This window comes from Pogona vitticeps, chromosome 1 (assembly GCF_051106095.1).
Source record: "Pogona vitticeps strain Pit_001003342236 chromosome 1, PviZW2.1, whole genome shotgun sequence".
Classification (NCBI taxonomy): Eukaryota; Metazoa; Chordata; class Lepidosauria; order Squamata; family Agamidae; genus Pogona; species Pogona vitticeps.
Genome location: NC_135783.1, coordinates 54,646,382 through 54,662,964, shown reverse-complemented (window position 1 = coordinate 54,662,964; position 16,583 = coordinate 54,646,382). Strand labels below are relative to the sequence as shown.

Here is a 16,583-nt window from a genome sequence, read left to right as displayed (position 1 = left end):
AGGAAAATGATGACAAACCTTGACAGCATCTTAAAAAGCAGAGACATCACCTTGCCAACAAAAGTCCGAATAGTCAAAGCTATGGTTTTTCCTGTCATGATGTATGGAAGTGAGAGCTGGACCATAAAGAAAGCAGACCGCCGAAGAATTGATGCCTTTGAATTGTGGTGCTGGAAGAGGCTCTTGAGAGTCCCATGGACTGCAAGGAGAACAAACCTATCCATTCTAAAGGAAATCAACCCTGAGTGCTCACTGGAAGGAGTTGAGGCTCCAGTACTTTGGCCATCTCATGAGAATAGAAGACTCCTTAGAAAAGACCTTGATGTTAGGAAAGTGTGACGGCAAGAGGAGAAGGGGACGACAGAGGATGAGATGGCTGGACAGTGTCTGCAAAGGAACCAACGTGAATTTGACACAACTACGGGAGGCAGTGGAAGATAGGAGGGCCTGCCTTGCTCTGGTCCATGGGGTCACGAAGAGTCGGACACGACTACTAAACAAACAAACGATTTACAAGGGGGGAAAGTAATGTATTTTAGAAGTCTACAGCACTGGTTCTTAACCTTGGGTTACTCAGGAGTTTTGGACTGCAACTCCCAGAAGCCTTCACCACCAACTGTGCTGGCTGGGGTTTCTGGGAGTTGCAGTTCAAAAACATCCGAGTAACAAAGGTTAAAAACCACTGGTCTACAGTGATGAAGAAAAATGTTCAGTGGTTGGAGAAGAGAGGGGTTCTACGCACATTCTTCAGAAATATATTTGGCAAAACCCGCCTCATACTGGACAGAACATAGCATTATCCATAACAGAATATTATCAGAGACAAATGGAAGAGTCATTTATGCATGTAAAACATCTAAAAAAGTATTATAAAAGGACTTCAGTCCCTATATGACTAACAAGGCAATGTAAATGTTCATACACTCATCTGATTTTTAAGATTGAGTTAAATGGTCACACAACTGATACATGATGGAATAAGATTCTCCCCTGGGCCACCCTAGCCAGGCATATGTTGCATTGGTTATTATTGTGGTCACTCCTGAAGAAGCCTGGACAACTACCACCACAAACCAGGCCTTCTCACTGGTGGCCACAACACTATGCAGTGCATTACCTGCAAATATACACCAGACTCACTCCTCGCCTTCAGGAAACAGGTAAAAAACATACTGCTTGAAGAGTCATTTAGAAATATCTTAGCCCTTTGACCTCCTCATAGGCCCATGAATTGATTATTGATTTTGATTTACCATCAAAGTTTATTTTTGGATTTCCTAGGTTACTAATGTTTTCTGGTTCTATTTATGTTTTTGTGGGCAAAGATGGGTAGTTGTGTTTTTAACTGCTGTTAGCCACTCAAAGTAGCATTTGGGCACTAAATGGGCAGGGTATAAATGTTTAGATTACATTAGGCATCCTTCAGTCTCGAGAGACTATGGTAACGTGCTCTGAGAGGACTTGGAACAGCGTCTAGTGTGGCTGAGAAGGCCACTGCAAGAGTGACAATCTCTTCCACAATCTATTCTTCATAAATGTAATAAATAAAATAAATAAAAATGAGCTTCAACATGTTAATTAGCAGCAAGTTGCAGCTGCAATCTAAACAATTACACTTATGCTGGCATAAATCGCCAAGAGAATTCTAGCCAATTTTGCTAGCAAGCCTTTTCCTACAAATCTTTACTGCTACAAAGTAGCCGGGGGAGGATTCAGCTTGAAGCAAAGAAACACTCTGCTGAAGGGCAGTGCTTAACATACCCAATTACAACTTCTTTCCAACTGCAGCACTATAGCAACCAATCTGTTTTATCCACACCAAGCATTTCCCACAATTTCAAAGGACTGTCAGATACATGCAGCATGTCCAATGGTGGGAATCTCAACATGGTGTTATTTGCCATCATCATGCAGCATGGCGGCTTTATATCCAAAACAGGCACCTGAACTCTCATGTACAGGCACCTGAACTCTCATGTTCACTCAGCTTTGCAATACTACTGTACACAAAAAGCATCATAATGATGAAGGGTATAAGAAAAGGGGTGTCTCTCCATAGTGGACCTCATTAGCCAGTTATGGATGTAAGAAACAATCAGACATGGATTAATCCATACAAGGACTTTTCTACCAATACACTAAGGCTCAGTTGCTTCATAAAGCAACAAAGGACAAGAAAAGGAATAGACATTTTTCCTGGCCCAAGGCACTGTATTTCCTTTCATCAGTAGCTGGGTGAAAGCCCAATGCAAAGTGTTACTGACTAGAGGGTAAGCTGTAAAAGTACAATCAGTGACATTGTACTTCATAAGTGATCATGGGGCATATCTGTTAAGGCAGTGTTCTCCAACGTTTTTACAAGTGCGGACCGGCTGAGTCTCTGAGGGAGGTGGGGCGGCCCTTCGCGCTTGCCCTCTCTGATGCACACGCGCAGTGGTTGGGGAGCGCGCGCGCTTTGGTGCGCGTGCTTTCCTTCACTGCTTCGCGCATGCGCAGGAGCCCACGGCGGCGGCGGAAAGCCTGGCAGTCTTTTTAATTGTTATTTTATTTTACCCAGTTCTTCTCCACCCCCCATCCCCGCCGCCGCCGCCGCCGCCGTCCTTCCTCCGCTCGCCAGTTCATTGCATACGCTCCGCTCGCTTGCCTTGTGCTGCCAGTGGCAGCATCCCTCTCCCTCTCTCGTTCACCTTGCTCCCTGTTATTCTGGGTATTGTGTGTAATAAATGCACAGCCGCCTCACACTAATCAAGCTGATTACAAATTCTTGCGCGTCCTGTGCCAGAAATCGAACACCCCTCCATTCTCACTCCTCATCTCCCTTTCACCCCTCCCTTTGTCTCTCTCTCTCTCCCCCTCCCCCGCGCGCTTTGTAGTTTTAACCCCTTCCCCCTTCAGTCTTAACCCTCCAGCCTCCTTTTTAAAATCCAATTCCTGTTTCCACCGTTCCTAGATGCCCTTTCTTCCCTCCCCCCCCTCCGGCTTTCCTCGGTTTACTCCACGCCGCCGCCACCGCCTCCTCTTTGCTCGTCTCTGTGACTCCTTCTTAGGACATGTTGGATGATCCCGGGCCGCCGGGAAAGAGCTCCAGGCAGCAGCAGGGAGGCTACGTCCTCTTTACTGTCTTGGGCTGCACACATTTTTTTTCTTAAAAAATAAAGTCGGTGGCCCTCGATGTTATTTTGTACTAAAATAAGGAGCAGGAGGAAGAAGCAGCAGCAACAGCAGAAGGCAATAGCAGAGAGGAAGGAGTGAGGGACGGCGGTGGCAGCAGCAGGAGGAGGAGGAATGATGAGTCAACTAATTTAATGGGGACAGAGAGAGCAAGAGAGAGGGGAGAACGAGCAAGAGAGAGCTAAGCAAGCTACGTCCGGGGGATGCTTCGGCATGCGCAGGAGCGCGTGCCCACCCATGGCAGTGGCGGAAAGCCTGGGAGTCTTAATTTTTTTTATTTTACCCAGCTCTTCTCCACTCCCTCCACCCCCGTCGCCACCTCCGCTGCTGCCGGGAGGAGAGCACCCGGGCCTTGCTCTTCCTCCCAGCCTTTCTCCACTCCCTCCACCCCCATCGCCACCGCTGCCTCTGGTGGAAGGAGAGCACCCGGGCCTTGCTCTTCCTCCCGGCTCTCCCCCACCCCAGTCGCCGCCGCTGCCAGGCCGCAAAGGCAGACCTCCCACCCGTCCCTGCATGCACTCCCCTCCCCACAGCTGCTTTGCACACACGGGGGTTTGCATGAAGGGGTGAGGGAGCGCTCACGCCGGCGCTGACACGCACGTGCGCAAAGTAGCTGTGGGGAGGGGAGTGCGTCCGGGGGGGGAGGTATGTCTCCACGGCCCGATCAGGCTCAACCCACGGACCGGCACTGGGCCGCGGACCGGGGGTTGACGACCTCTGTGTTAAGGTATCAGTATTTGCATCTAATTTCCTAGCTTTGTAGAACTTGAGGCAACATACAGTGGCTTTAAGTATGGCCTTAAACTGGCAGAGGAATTTTTTAAAATATGAATTTCTATGTGTTTTGGAAAGAAAACTGTCATTATGGTTCTGGCAATCTTATACAACACACAATTATCTGAATTAGCTTTCTTGAAAATTACTTTAAATGACACTGAGATTACAAATACTTAGATAATGGGTATCATAAGCTTATCTCAAGAATTACACATGATGTTTTTAACTTTTATATCTTAACAAAGATACATGTAACTGTAGTCCAATGTTATACAGTATAGTGGTGCCTCGCCTGACGACGATAATCCGTTCCAGCAAAATCGCTGTAGAACGAAATCGTCATCAAGCGAAAGTAAAAAACCCATTGAAATGCATTGAAAACCGCTCAATGCATTCCAATGGGTGAAATACCTCAGCGTCCAGCGAAGATCATCCATAGGATGGCCATTTTCTGGTGCCTGTAAAGCGAAAAATCCGCCCTAAACACAGCGGGGAGCCATTCTGAACAGCGGGCGGCCATTTCGGAAACTCAACAATCAGCTGTTTTGATTGTTGTAAAACGAAAAAGCAGGGAACCGATCATCGTCAAATAGGATTTTCCCTATTTAAACATCGTTTTGCGATCGTTATGTAACAATACAGACTTATTTGCTGTACAGAACTCCAGTGTAACCTTTACAATTTCTGCACAGCAATCCCACATACACTTTAGCACTTTTCCTTTTTTTATCTGACATCTGCAAGCAGAATGATCTAGCCTACAAAATTAAATCCCATTTGACACAATTTTTTTCCTCCCTACTCCTCCCCCATTCTCACAGTACTGATTGGATAACTGATAAATATATGTATGTGTTAATGTTAACATTTAAAATTATATAGTACAAAAACCTACATGCACTTCTCTGCCATTTGGTACACATTTTCCCCTCATAATGGGCTGCTATGTTATCAGATAGCCGTCTGTTGCTATCTGTGGTAACATCAAGAACCAGAGTCGGCATGGCCACCACAGAGCAATCAGAATTGTGTTGGCTTTTCCCTGATAGAATTTCACTGCTATCCTGTGAATCAATGGAATAAGTATGAAAAGTTTTCTCATCCATCAGATCGTAAAAGCATATCCTAAGGAATTCTTCCCTTGATCCGCCCATGAACACTACAGTACTTAATGCATTTTTTTTTGTTTTCATTGACAAACAAATCTATTTTTGCTCAACTCCAATGACGTCAAATGTTCTTGTATACCTTCAGAGGCAGATCTCATGTGTGTTGTCATCTACTGTCACTTGCACTACTTTGCTTATGATCAGAGTTTTGTAAGCTTTGAAGGCCTTTTACACAGCTAACATTTCTAATTTGTTGATATGTAATTTCCTTTCTTCCTGGGATCATAGAGCATGAAGTTGCTTGTTTTGATAATGAGCTCCCCAACCAATTATACTGGCATCTGTCATTATCTGAATTTTTGGTTGAGGATGTTTGAACAGTTTGCCCATGGTGTATATCAGTCCACCATCATAGCTGATCTGCCAGTTCTGGAGATACAAGGAATGCTAAAGCTAGAGATGGATGGAATGCCAGAGTTCTTTTATAATTTGACAAACTGTTTATAAAGGGGTGGATTCCCCCCCCCATAAAACTGATGGTAAGCCAACATGATCACTTGATAATTTGCCACTCTTATTTCCAGAGCTGCTATAGAATAAATTCTCGTGCCAATAACATTGAGTTTTCTGCTTCCCGTGTTGTTCAGTGTTGTATTTTGATTATCTTTTCTTCTTATCTGTACGGCCTCCACAATAATCTAATGAGGCTGAGGGTGTTTTTAACAGGAAACTAGTTTCCTTACCATGTTGGAAGCAACGTTGATGGTTTTTCCATCAAAGGTCTTTTTACTATCAATAGTTATTTAATTCAGCTCAGTATGCAACTAATTGTGCTACAAAGAATATGTTAGCTGCTGCAGCATTGAGATGTTATGCATATCTCTACCTGACCAGAATACTATTTCCTATGCCTTACTTTGGACTATATTTGAGTTTAAAGTACTTCCTTTTGCTCTATTGATAGCACCCAGATTCTTTAACCATAGCAGACCATTTTGAACAAGCACTGCAGCATTTCTGCGAACCCTATCAAATATTATACCAGACCTAGGTGATAGTGGGCTTTGTACCTCTATAATACTCAGCCATCTTTAGCATAAGATCTGAATAAGATCTAATATCCTCAGATGAAGACGGAGAATTCACATCATCTAGACCAGATTCAGGTGTTGCTAGTATTGAGAGCAGCTCTTCTGTCAACTCATTATCAGATTCCATTTCTGAAGGATGGGAGCTGTTGTCCAACTCTATTTCTTATAGGGTTTTCCTGGAGATTGTCCTTTTTTGAAGTGCCTTGTGTGGTGGGAAATGGTTTGGTAAGTGTTTTTTTTTGGGGGGGGGTTGCCTTATTTGCAGAAACTTGTTTGTTTTTATCTTTAACCCATGCTGAAGTCATGTTAGTATACACACTACACTGTCTCTTTTTCTATACTGATTTCTTAGCTAAACTTTTAGAATGTTCATGATTAGGAACTGACATCTGAATTGGAGACTTTTAGTGTCAATGGTCTCAAGCTTGAAGCCGAATCCAACCAGTTTTCATATCTTTCCAATGTCAAAATTGGGGATTTCAGCACCAACCAATCACACATATAGTAGTATGTTTCGAAGTTGATGACCAAAATGGACATGACACAATTCAGCATGTTTTCTGCTGCGAATTAGTCTGGCACTGGAGACCTTGGTTTCAACCTTTTTGAGTGTGAGCAGAACATTGTTCTTTTCTACAGTATATCAAGAGCTTTTTGATTCAGGCAAGTTCAAGACCAAAATTCTGTGCATTATATACTAATAAGAAAAATGAGCATATAATTGATCTAAGGAGAGAGCAAGTATGTTTCTCTCCCTCCACACTCTGATATTCATAGTAGAGGGATGGCTAATGCTAGTCAGCTTCAGTGTACAACCGTGGCAGAGCTCTGAAACAGCACAGTGGATACATGGATTCTCTCACCAAGAAAAAGCTGAGATCTTGTATGATGTGGTGATCTTTTCATATTCAAAGCTGAAGGGGTGAAACAGAGTTGGATAAAGATCAAGATAAAAGTTGTGGTGATGACTGAAACTAACGCTATTGATTTCAAAGTCAATCACCATATTTTTCCGTTTATAAAATGACCTGATGTATAAGACGACATCCCCCTTTCTAATCCCAAATTTGAAAATTTGACTGCTTCTTTCCCCTTCATTTTGCTAATCCACAGGACTTAGCAAAAGGAAGGGAAAAGCAGGGATCAAAGGGCTGCACAATCACTGAGCCTACAACCAGCAGTGAAGGCAGCAGCAGCAGAAGGCAGAGACTGAGGCAAAGAAGCAGCCGGGATCAGTTGTCTCTTGCTGCTGCCCATTGACTGCTGCCACTACTGCCCAATCGCAAGGAGACAATAGCTGGAGGGGGCGATCGGGCGGCAGTCAATGGGTAGCTGGGAGAGGCGGCCGAGCGCAGCTGCTTCTTTGCCTCAGTCTCCGCCTCTTCCTGCTGCCTTCCATGTATAAAACAACCCTCATTTTTTTTCTGTAATTATTTTAGGAAAAAGTGTTGTTTTATACATGGAAAAATACGGTATACACTTTGTGTTTTGGGAGCTGGTATGTCTTGCATGGAGTCCAATATCTCTGTTCTTTGAACATTTTTTATATTAAACAATGTGGTTTCTGACTGGAGTGTTTCCATCAGAACCTTTTTGGATGATGTCTTATAAATTGAAACTGCTGAAACTCATGTTGTTCTCTGATTCAAGATATTATCTACTGCTTTTAATGAATTCTCTCAAAGATTAAACTTCAGTCTGGATTGTCTATTTTTTAATTGCCACTCAAGTGAAATTACGGTAAGTTTGGCAAGTTTGAGTCTGGTACTCCTCAACCAAACAGTGAAGGAACTTAGACTTCCTTGGTGAGAGGTATTTTACTTGTGCAATATACACAATTTTAAAATGGGCCCTATAGATGTAAGATGAACAAAACTGACTGTCAAAATGAAGAAAAAACAAGGTTAAGAATTAATTACAAATATTTTACTTAAAGATTAGGATCTAGAAAAATTTAAAATATTTTCCCTCAGCAGCAGTGAAGGGAACTGGGAACCAGATGTTGGGCAAGAGAAAATGAGCAGTAGGAAAGGGCAAAATTAACCATTCTTTCTTCTTTATATCAAAGCATTGCACAATTTAAAATTATGAGTGTATATAAAAAATAAGTAAAATTAAAAATACATTACAATGTTAATTAGACTATTTTTGACCAGAAGTGTGTTACCTCAATAGCTTTATCTTGGCCATTTAGTAGAATCAATTAAAATTAACAAAGAATACAGTAAAAACAACACCACAGGACAGCATAAACATATGCCAATCTTAAAAAATAAGTCTTTATTTTCTTCTTAAAATCAGCCACAGTGAAAACAGATTGCATGTTGGAAGGGGGTACATTCCATAGTTTGGTGCAACAATGGAAAATCCCTCTTCCTTGTGATGGTTAGATGGGTTTCTGCAACTGTCTGTAATTTTAAGAGGGCTTCTCTTGAAGGTTTTACATCTGGACAGGCTCATAACAAGGTAAGCAGTCCTCAGATAGCCAGACACTAAGTCGTTTAGGGGTTCAAAGGTTAAAATTAGTGCCTTTAAAGGTTAAAACCAATTACAGCCATACCCAGACTACAGTTCAGCAAGCAAAGAGTCCTGAGACTAGTGTGCCATTGACACTTCAAAGCAGTGGCAATATGCCTCCTCCAGTGGATCATGAGCACATGGAAGCGCAGTCAGAATCAAAGCAAAATCCCTCTACACAGCAGCAGACTATGATGAAGACTGTTTCTTTTTCTCTTTGCACACAAGGAGGGGTCCAGGCAATGCAGAGGGTGCTAACTCAGAAAAATGATCACTATTGGTGTTTTCCCCTTCTCAGTTGACCAAATTGGGTTTCCACAATCTCCTCAACTATGCCTTCCCCTCCTCCTAATTTTCTGCTAGTGCTGGGTGGGGGCCTCACCCCACGCATGTGTGGTCCTCGCTGTGACTAGAAGCAAGTAGGTGGTAACACTGGCTCAGCTGCATGGCACTGACACAGCACTGCAAGGCCATGCAGCTGCACAGCTTAGAGGGAATGTTGACCAAGAGGCAAGGGAGCTATGGGACCTTCTTGACAGCTGCAGGAAGATCATGAGCCAGGGGTAGGGGGAAAGGGAAAGGGAAGAGGAGTTGATGGGCCCCCCCACTCCCCTTCATTCACTGCTGGAATACTGGAGCCAGCTACTAGTGTTGCCTATAGCAACAACAGTAGAGTTCTGCCTCCCAGTCAGTGGGTTAGAGTGGGCTGAATGGGGGAAGATGTGGATGTTGCTATCAGTTCCTTGGAGTACTGGATGCAGAAGATGAAAGTACAGCTAGCCCTGGCCAATAATACCACTGAGCTGCTTTAGTGCCACACACACAAGACACACACACACACACCTGCACCAACATGGAGAGCAAATGTATATTCTCTATTGTGGGGCAGTCCTGAGCCGACAACATTCCTGCCTTATGGGCAAGAGGACTGAAATGTTGATTTTCCTCAAGGTTAAGCTGCCTCTTCTGGATTACTCCTATCAACCCATAGAGTAATGGAGCACAGAAGAGTGGCCTGCACTATCTCTATCACTGGCCACAAGCTAAACAGGAAGGGCAGGACAAGATAAAGGTCCCTTAAAAGTCTAAAATGAAAATTTCCCCCTGCATAGAAAGGAGCAAGCAAGCAAGCAAGCAATATAAGTTTATTGTGTGGCATACAGACTATTGCAACATACATCGGATAAAACAATATAAAACGGTATAAACAATATAATATACTCCATTAAAATATAGTACAATAAAATATTAAAAGCCATTTAGAATCAGGTTGATTTCTATTACAGCACAAAATTTTGACATTTAAGGAGAGGATAAAGAAAGGAAAAAGATAAGAATTTTTTTAAAACCAAGAGATTACATAGGTGCATTGAGGGAAATGTAGAAAAATGTCTACATTGAGAGGGAAAGTAGAAAGTATTGCTAGGTAAGGAAAAAAGAAAAGAAATGTAAATATAAAGATTTTCCATTGTCTTTAAACTCGTAACTACAGTGGACCCTTGACTTACAGACGGCTTGACTTACAGACTTTTTGAGTTACAGACTTCTCTGGCCGCAAAATTTAGATTTGACTTGCAGACTGAGATTTGACTTACAGACCAGAAAAAAAAAAATGGAACAAAAACGGCCTGTTACGGGATTAATTGGTTTTCAATGCACTGTAGCTCAATGGAGACTTGACCTACAGACTTTTTGACCTGCAGCCACCGTTCCAATACGGATTAATTCTGTAAGTCAAGGGTCCACTGTACTGCCTGTACTGTATTTTCCCTGCCTTCCCTGAACCTTTCTTGACCTAAGAAAAAAAGAAACAAAATATCCCCCTCTAGTGGTCGAAGGCGGAATAGCAGCTTCCCATTAATTTCTATGGACGGAAAAGAGCAGATACGGATCAAATGGTTTTCAATGCATTCCTATGGGAAATGCAGATTTGACCTGAGAACTTTTTGACTTGAGAACTGCCTTCCAATACGGATTAAGTTCTCAAGTCAAGACCTCACTGTAAACAGAAAATGTCCAGTACCGTAATAACCTAGTTTCCACTACTACTGCTCTCTCACTTTTCCTATAGCCATAGTCAAGGAAGAAAACTGAAATAAGATTTCCCTGGCTGCAGACAGGGGAGGGTGTGGAAGGTTAGCTTTTCCCCTGCACCTAAAGACAATATTGAATAGAAAAGGTCCCACTGAAGAATAATCTAGGTTCACTGCTCCCTTTCTGACCCACATGTATTTTTTTAAATTCACAGATCCTTGTGTTAATAGGTCACACGTAAACACATGCATATACACTATAGAAAGGAAAGATATTTTAAAAGTCTACCTCTCTCCATGATCTCTGATTGTGATAATGTTGAGTAAGCAAGCACACAAAGTACAACTGTGTGCCTTTGAGTTGAAATGCAGAAAGTACAATGATGGGAGATAATGGCATAGCCTTGACAGGATGAATCTGTGGGTATGAATTTAAAACTGTTAGAGGAGGACCATAGAAAATGGTTAGAATGGGAACCTAGAGTGGTAGTACTAGAAAGAACCAGGAATGAAGGCGCAGATATGTGTATAATACTTGCCTGCCTGATGCCATGTGCAACAGGTGATTGGTAAATGTCCATACAGTATTTGTATGCCAGGTTCAGACACTGGATCTGCTTGTAGTGTCACTGACTCTGCGTGGGTGAAAGAGAATGGTCTGTGATGAGACCTAGGTATGGCTAAATTACGCAGCAAGCAGCCCACTTGCTAGGAGCCAGACATATCTTAGGGGAGAAGGAAATAAAGTCTGTACATGATGTCAGCCAGTCAAATTCTCTGACTCCTCATGAACTTCTGAGGGCAGTCAGCATTCTCTCCTGCATCCCAAAGATTATTCACTCGTGTCATTTAACAATAACTTGTTTTTTGTATCGATGGCACCATGGAAGGGCAGTGGCAGTGCCATGTGCTGTGCACCAAAGGTTAGAGAGGATGGGCCTGCCTGCCAAGCAAGGAAGGCAACAGACTTCAGAAACCAAATAAGGAAAAATTAAACAAAAGAAAATTTAAAAAGCAGACCATTTTGTTCAATAAAAGAAGGAATACCTGAAACACCTAAAACTGAATGAGCCACACACCCCTTGAAAGACCCCAGAAAGAATGCACTCTGATTATCTTCCCCAGGCACATCCCTAAGATGTACTTGTTTCTGACACAACTCTGACCTCAACACAATCTGTTCTTCCTGAAAACCCATATCATTTACATCTTCCTATTGCCAGGATTGCCAAGATAATCAATGTCTTGAGTGTTCACTGGTGTGATAAGGCTACTGTCATCCTGGAAATTCATTACCTGCTGTTAATATCCTACTGCAATTTCACTTGGTCCCATTCCCACCCTTCCCACATGTTGTTTCATCCACACCATCCCTATCCTCACCACCATGTACACTGTCTATAAATTTGTTTATAGATTTGTCTGCCACATGTCTGAACAGGTGGATTGTACACATGAAAGCTCACACTAAAACATACACATTAGTCTTACTTTTGCTTTTGTTGTCTGTAATCAAAATAAATCAAAGGACCAAACTTTCTTGGATTTCTAACTTTGGGAAAATTATAATTATAAGAATTCACAATATTTCAACATTTGAAAAATATAGCACTCATTCTTTACTATTAACTTGAAGATGACATTTTATATTTATTTATTTATTTATTTATTTATTTATTTATTTATTTATTTATTTAGGTCTTGAAACAGTATCCTGCAAAGTCAATGAAAAAGCATATATATTATTAACAACCCTTAAACTTGACCGTTTCCTGAAGCGTCTACTTCTTTGAAGCTTAGAACAAACAAGTAACTTTATCCATGTGACTAACCAGCACAACAACCGTTCTCTAGGATATCTCTAACAAGCTCCAATACTGAGCTTGCAAGTCAGTACAAATACCAAACTCCAAAAGCACCATACTTAGGAATCTGCTTGGGGGGAAAAATTCACAAATACAATCTCTATTAGGGCATGATAACTCTTCTCAATTTCAAAGCACATCAGAAATAACAACTAGGATAACAGATGTGTTCAAATGAACAAATGCAAGGATTTTTATTTCTGTGTTTTTAGTACACACTAAATTTCTACAGTATTTATATTCAAATATTTGTCCATATTATTTCATAAAGAAAACAATGTTACCACATATGCTTCTTTCTCTAACATGAACCATGGAAAAAACCTCTTTTCTAAAATACTAAATAAAAATGGACTGGAAATATAACTTTCTTTTAAAGATATACTGTAACCTTCTTTTAAAAAGATGGCTTCGAGTCTTGTTTGGGCTTCAAAACTGAAATCAAAATGTGCTAAGAATTTACTCAAATGTGGCATAGGCCATTGTTTGCCAAGTCTATTGTTCCCACCTATCACTAGAAAATATGTCAAAGAATCACAAAGAAATGGGACTTAAAACAGTTTTCATGTTTCAAAATTGTACATTCTGATTTCTATTAATTGTACTGTACATGATAGCATGGTATTATTAACAACGCTGAGTACAATAATGACTTATATTGGAGTAAATCTTAATGAGTTCTGCAGGGCTTCCTCTCAAGTCAATATATGTATGTATGTATGTATGTATGTATGTATGTATGTATGTATGTATGTATGTATGTATGTATGTATGTATGTATGTATGTTTGTTTGTTTGTTTGTTTGTTTGTTTATTTATTTATTTATTTATTTATTTATTTATTTATTTATTTATTTATTTATTTATTTATTTATTTATTTATTTAATACCCTGCCCATTTAGACAACATCTACTCTGGGCTGCAGAATATGCATAGAACTTGTTGTGAACAGAGTTACAGAGTTTCTCCCTATAGTGATTAAATATGTGTTTCAGAAACATGGCAAAATCTTAGACCTAAATCCAACAGACAATCTCAACTAAAGTAGACCATCTGAATCAATTGGACTTTAATCTAAGTGGGACTAAAAAAATGCTTCCCTCTCCTAAGGAATCAAATACTGTAGGTTTAGGTTTCTATGAATGATGGTGGTAAAGAGATTGGAAAGAGTTCTGGATCTTGTGTAAACCACTCAGAGTAGACACGTTCTACATAGGCGGTATATAAGTTTAATTAATTAATAGTGGTTTTTGATAACTTTTTTTTCAAAACAGGCACAACAAAAACAGGTGTTTCCAAGACTAAACATATACAGGTATTTCTAAACTCTACATACCATCATAATTATGTTCTAGCACAGAGGTCCACGATCCTCAGTCCGCGGCCCAGTACCGGTCCGTGGCCTGAGCCAGACCAGGTCATGGAGGCAGACCTCCCACATGCACCCCACATGCACTCACCCCCGCACAGCCCCTTTGCGCATATGTGCGAGCACCAGCGCCCACATGACCGCTCCCCTACCCTTTTGCGCATGCACACGAGCGACTGCATGAGCGATGCTATTTGTGCATGCGCACGAGAGTGCCCCCGCACAAGCACCCCCTCCTTCACGCATGTGCATGAGCGCATGCACACCTGTGCGAGAGTGTGCACTCCTTCGTGCATATGCGCAAGCTGGAAAGCAATGGGCAAATATAGTATGCAGCTTAAGGAACTTATGCCTATAGTAAATGCTCATACAACTGCAACCTTAACAGCCCAGCTTTAATTGTATTTAGGCTGCAATCCTATACCCCTTTCTAGGAATAAGCACTACTGAATTCAATGGGGCTTACTGTTGACTAGATACACTTGCATTTAATCAGAAGTAAACACCATTTTACTTCTGGCAAGAGAAGGGGACAACAGAGGACGAGATGGTTGGACAGTGTCATCAAAGCTACCAACATGAATTTGCCCCAACTCCGGGAGGCAGTGGAAGACAGGAAGGCCTGGTGTGCTCTGGTCCATGGGGTCACCAAGAGTCGGACACGACTTAACGACTAAACAACAGCAAAAAAACACCACTTTGCTTCAATTAGACATACATTTCCAAGCAAGTGAATTTAGAGTAAAAACTCAAGACTATGGCAACTCATTTATTTTAAAAGAGGAAAAGAAATACGTAACTATCAACTGATTATGTGTTCCTTATAGATTAACAACCTCAAAATATGCCTGATATAACTTTGCTCACAGTTTAAGTCATGAATTGATACTGGTCATTTTTAAAACAATCAGAAGTTTGTATCTTTAATTGTATGCACTTCACGTTCTCAGTTTAGAAAACAATGTGACCACGCCTTATGGCTCTAATCATATGTACATCCTCTTGGGAATAAATCACTTTGAACTCAGAAAGACATATTCATTAGCATAACATGTTATGATTTTTTAAACTATCACTTCCAAATGGCACAGTTAAATTAAAATCAAATAAACCATCACTTAAGACGCCACTTCTATCCAATCAAACTTTTGAGAATGAGTCCTACTGAACATACTGGTATTTCCTTTGAAGTAAATGTGCATACGGCCAGAATGCTTATTTGTTTTACTGTCAGCAGATATGTTATCTCAAAGAATCAAATTGTTCTCATAATGTTTACAATATATTATAACAGTAACACCAAAAAAACTTTATTTCAAAGACTCAAACTGTCTTTGCAATGTCTGTAATATGTGATAATAACAATGTACAATGCATTGTAATACCGTATCGTTTCAGAACAAATTGTAAAATTTAAAACATGGTAAAAACAAACACTAAAAATAGCCAGTTTTCAAAAAAACAAAAGAAAGAACTCTTGCCTCTGGTCAGAAAATTAAGTCTTCAAAGACATTCTTAACTAAATATACATATACTGTACACAATTTCTGTCACACTGCAAATAACTCTGCACCATCTTCTAAGTGTTCATCTGAACCATGTTTCCCTCATCCAATCATGGTGTACATACATTATAATTAGCAGTCCAATCAGATTATTGATACTGGAGACAAATTAAAAGTCACTACAAGAAAACAAAAAGAACTACTCATAGAATCACTTCAAGGAACTCAAAATAAACAGAAATCATCCCTCCTTTTTTTCAAATGTGTATTTTTTCCTACAGCTACCCTGTTTCCCCTAAAATAAGACCTAACCTGAAAATAAGCCCTAGCAGGATTTTTCAGGATACTCATAATATAAGCCCTACCCCCAAAATAAGCCTTAGTTAAGTGAAACCCCGCCCTCTACCATTGTGCAGCAAACAGAATATGACATGGCTGTATTTGAACAAATGTAGATTGTTGTAGGTGAAAAAAATAAAACATCCCCTGAAAATAAGCCCTAATGCATTTTTGGAGCAAAAATTAATATAAGACCCTATCTTATTTTCGGGGAAACAGAGTACTAAAGCTGATCATATCCTTTTACTTGACAATTTTACAAAACAATGTAAGAAATTTATTTGGGAAATATTAATTAAAATTGCATATAAATGACATTACATCTCCCTCTAGAGTATAATTTGCATGTATATATTTCAAATAGGGCAGTAAAGACACACAGACCCATTACTAGAGTTTCACAGACATACACACTAGAGAGCTTAGGTATCTTAAGCAGTAGTGCAAAACTTAAATTGTCTGTACAGTATATTCAGTTGAGCTCCAAAATTAATTTTCTTAAAATTGTGTGTGAAAAACTGATACAAGTTTAATCTTGCCAAACTTTCAGAATACTGTTTTACTTGATGTCCAAATAGTTTCTCTACATCCCAACCTCTGAAGCATAACAGAAGTAAATATATAACAGATTTAAATCAACCAACAACAAAAAAAATGCCCCATATAATTTCAGTGATCCCAATCTGCCAACATGTATGAATTTAAAACAACTACTGTATAATTAAATGTCCATGGAAAGAACCAAAATATCGGAACAAACTGAAAAAGCAATTTGAAATACATTGTATCTATGACAGACTTACGAT

At 40.4% G+C, this 16,583-nt stretch overlaps 1 protein-coding gene across 7 annotated transcripts in view; it reads right to left on the bottom strand.

The window, feature by feature from the left end:
* The window catches only part of AKT3 (AKT serine/threonine kinase 3), a 287,165-nt gene that overhangs the window by 256,503 nt on the left and 14,079 nt on the right, over positions 1-16,583 (bottom strand). For 3 of the 7 annotated variants that reach the window (XM_078383109.1, XM_072993019.2, XM_078383108.1), the window contains exon 2: positions 11,238-11,333. The exons of the other annotated variants lie outside the window; for them this stretch is intronic. The gene's annotated coding sequence lies outside the window, so the exon portion shown is untranslated. The remainder of the gene's footprint in view (positions 1-11,237; positions 11,334-16,583) is intronic. 7 annotated transcript variants of the gene reach the window in all.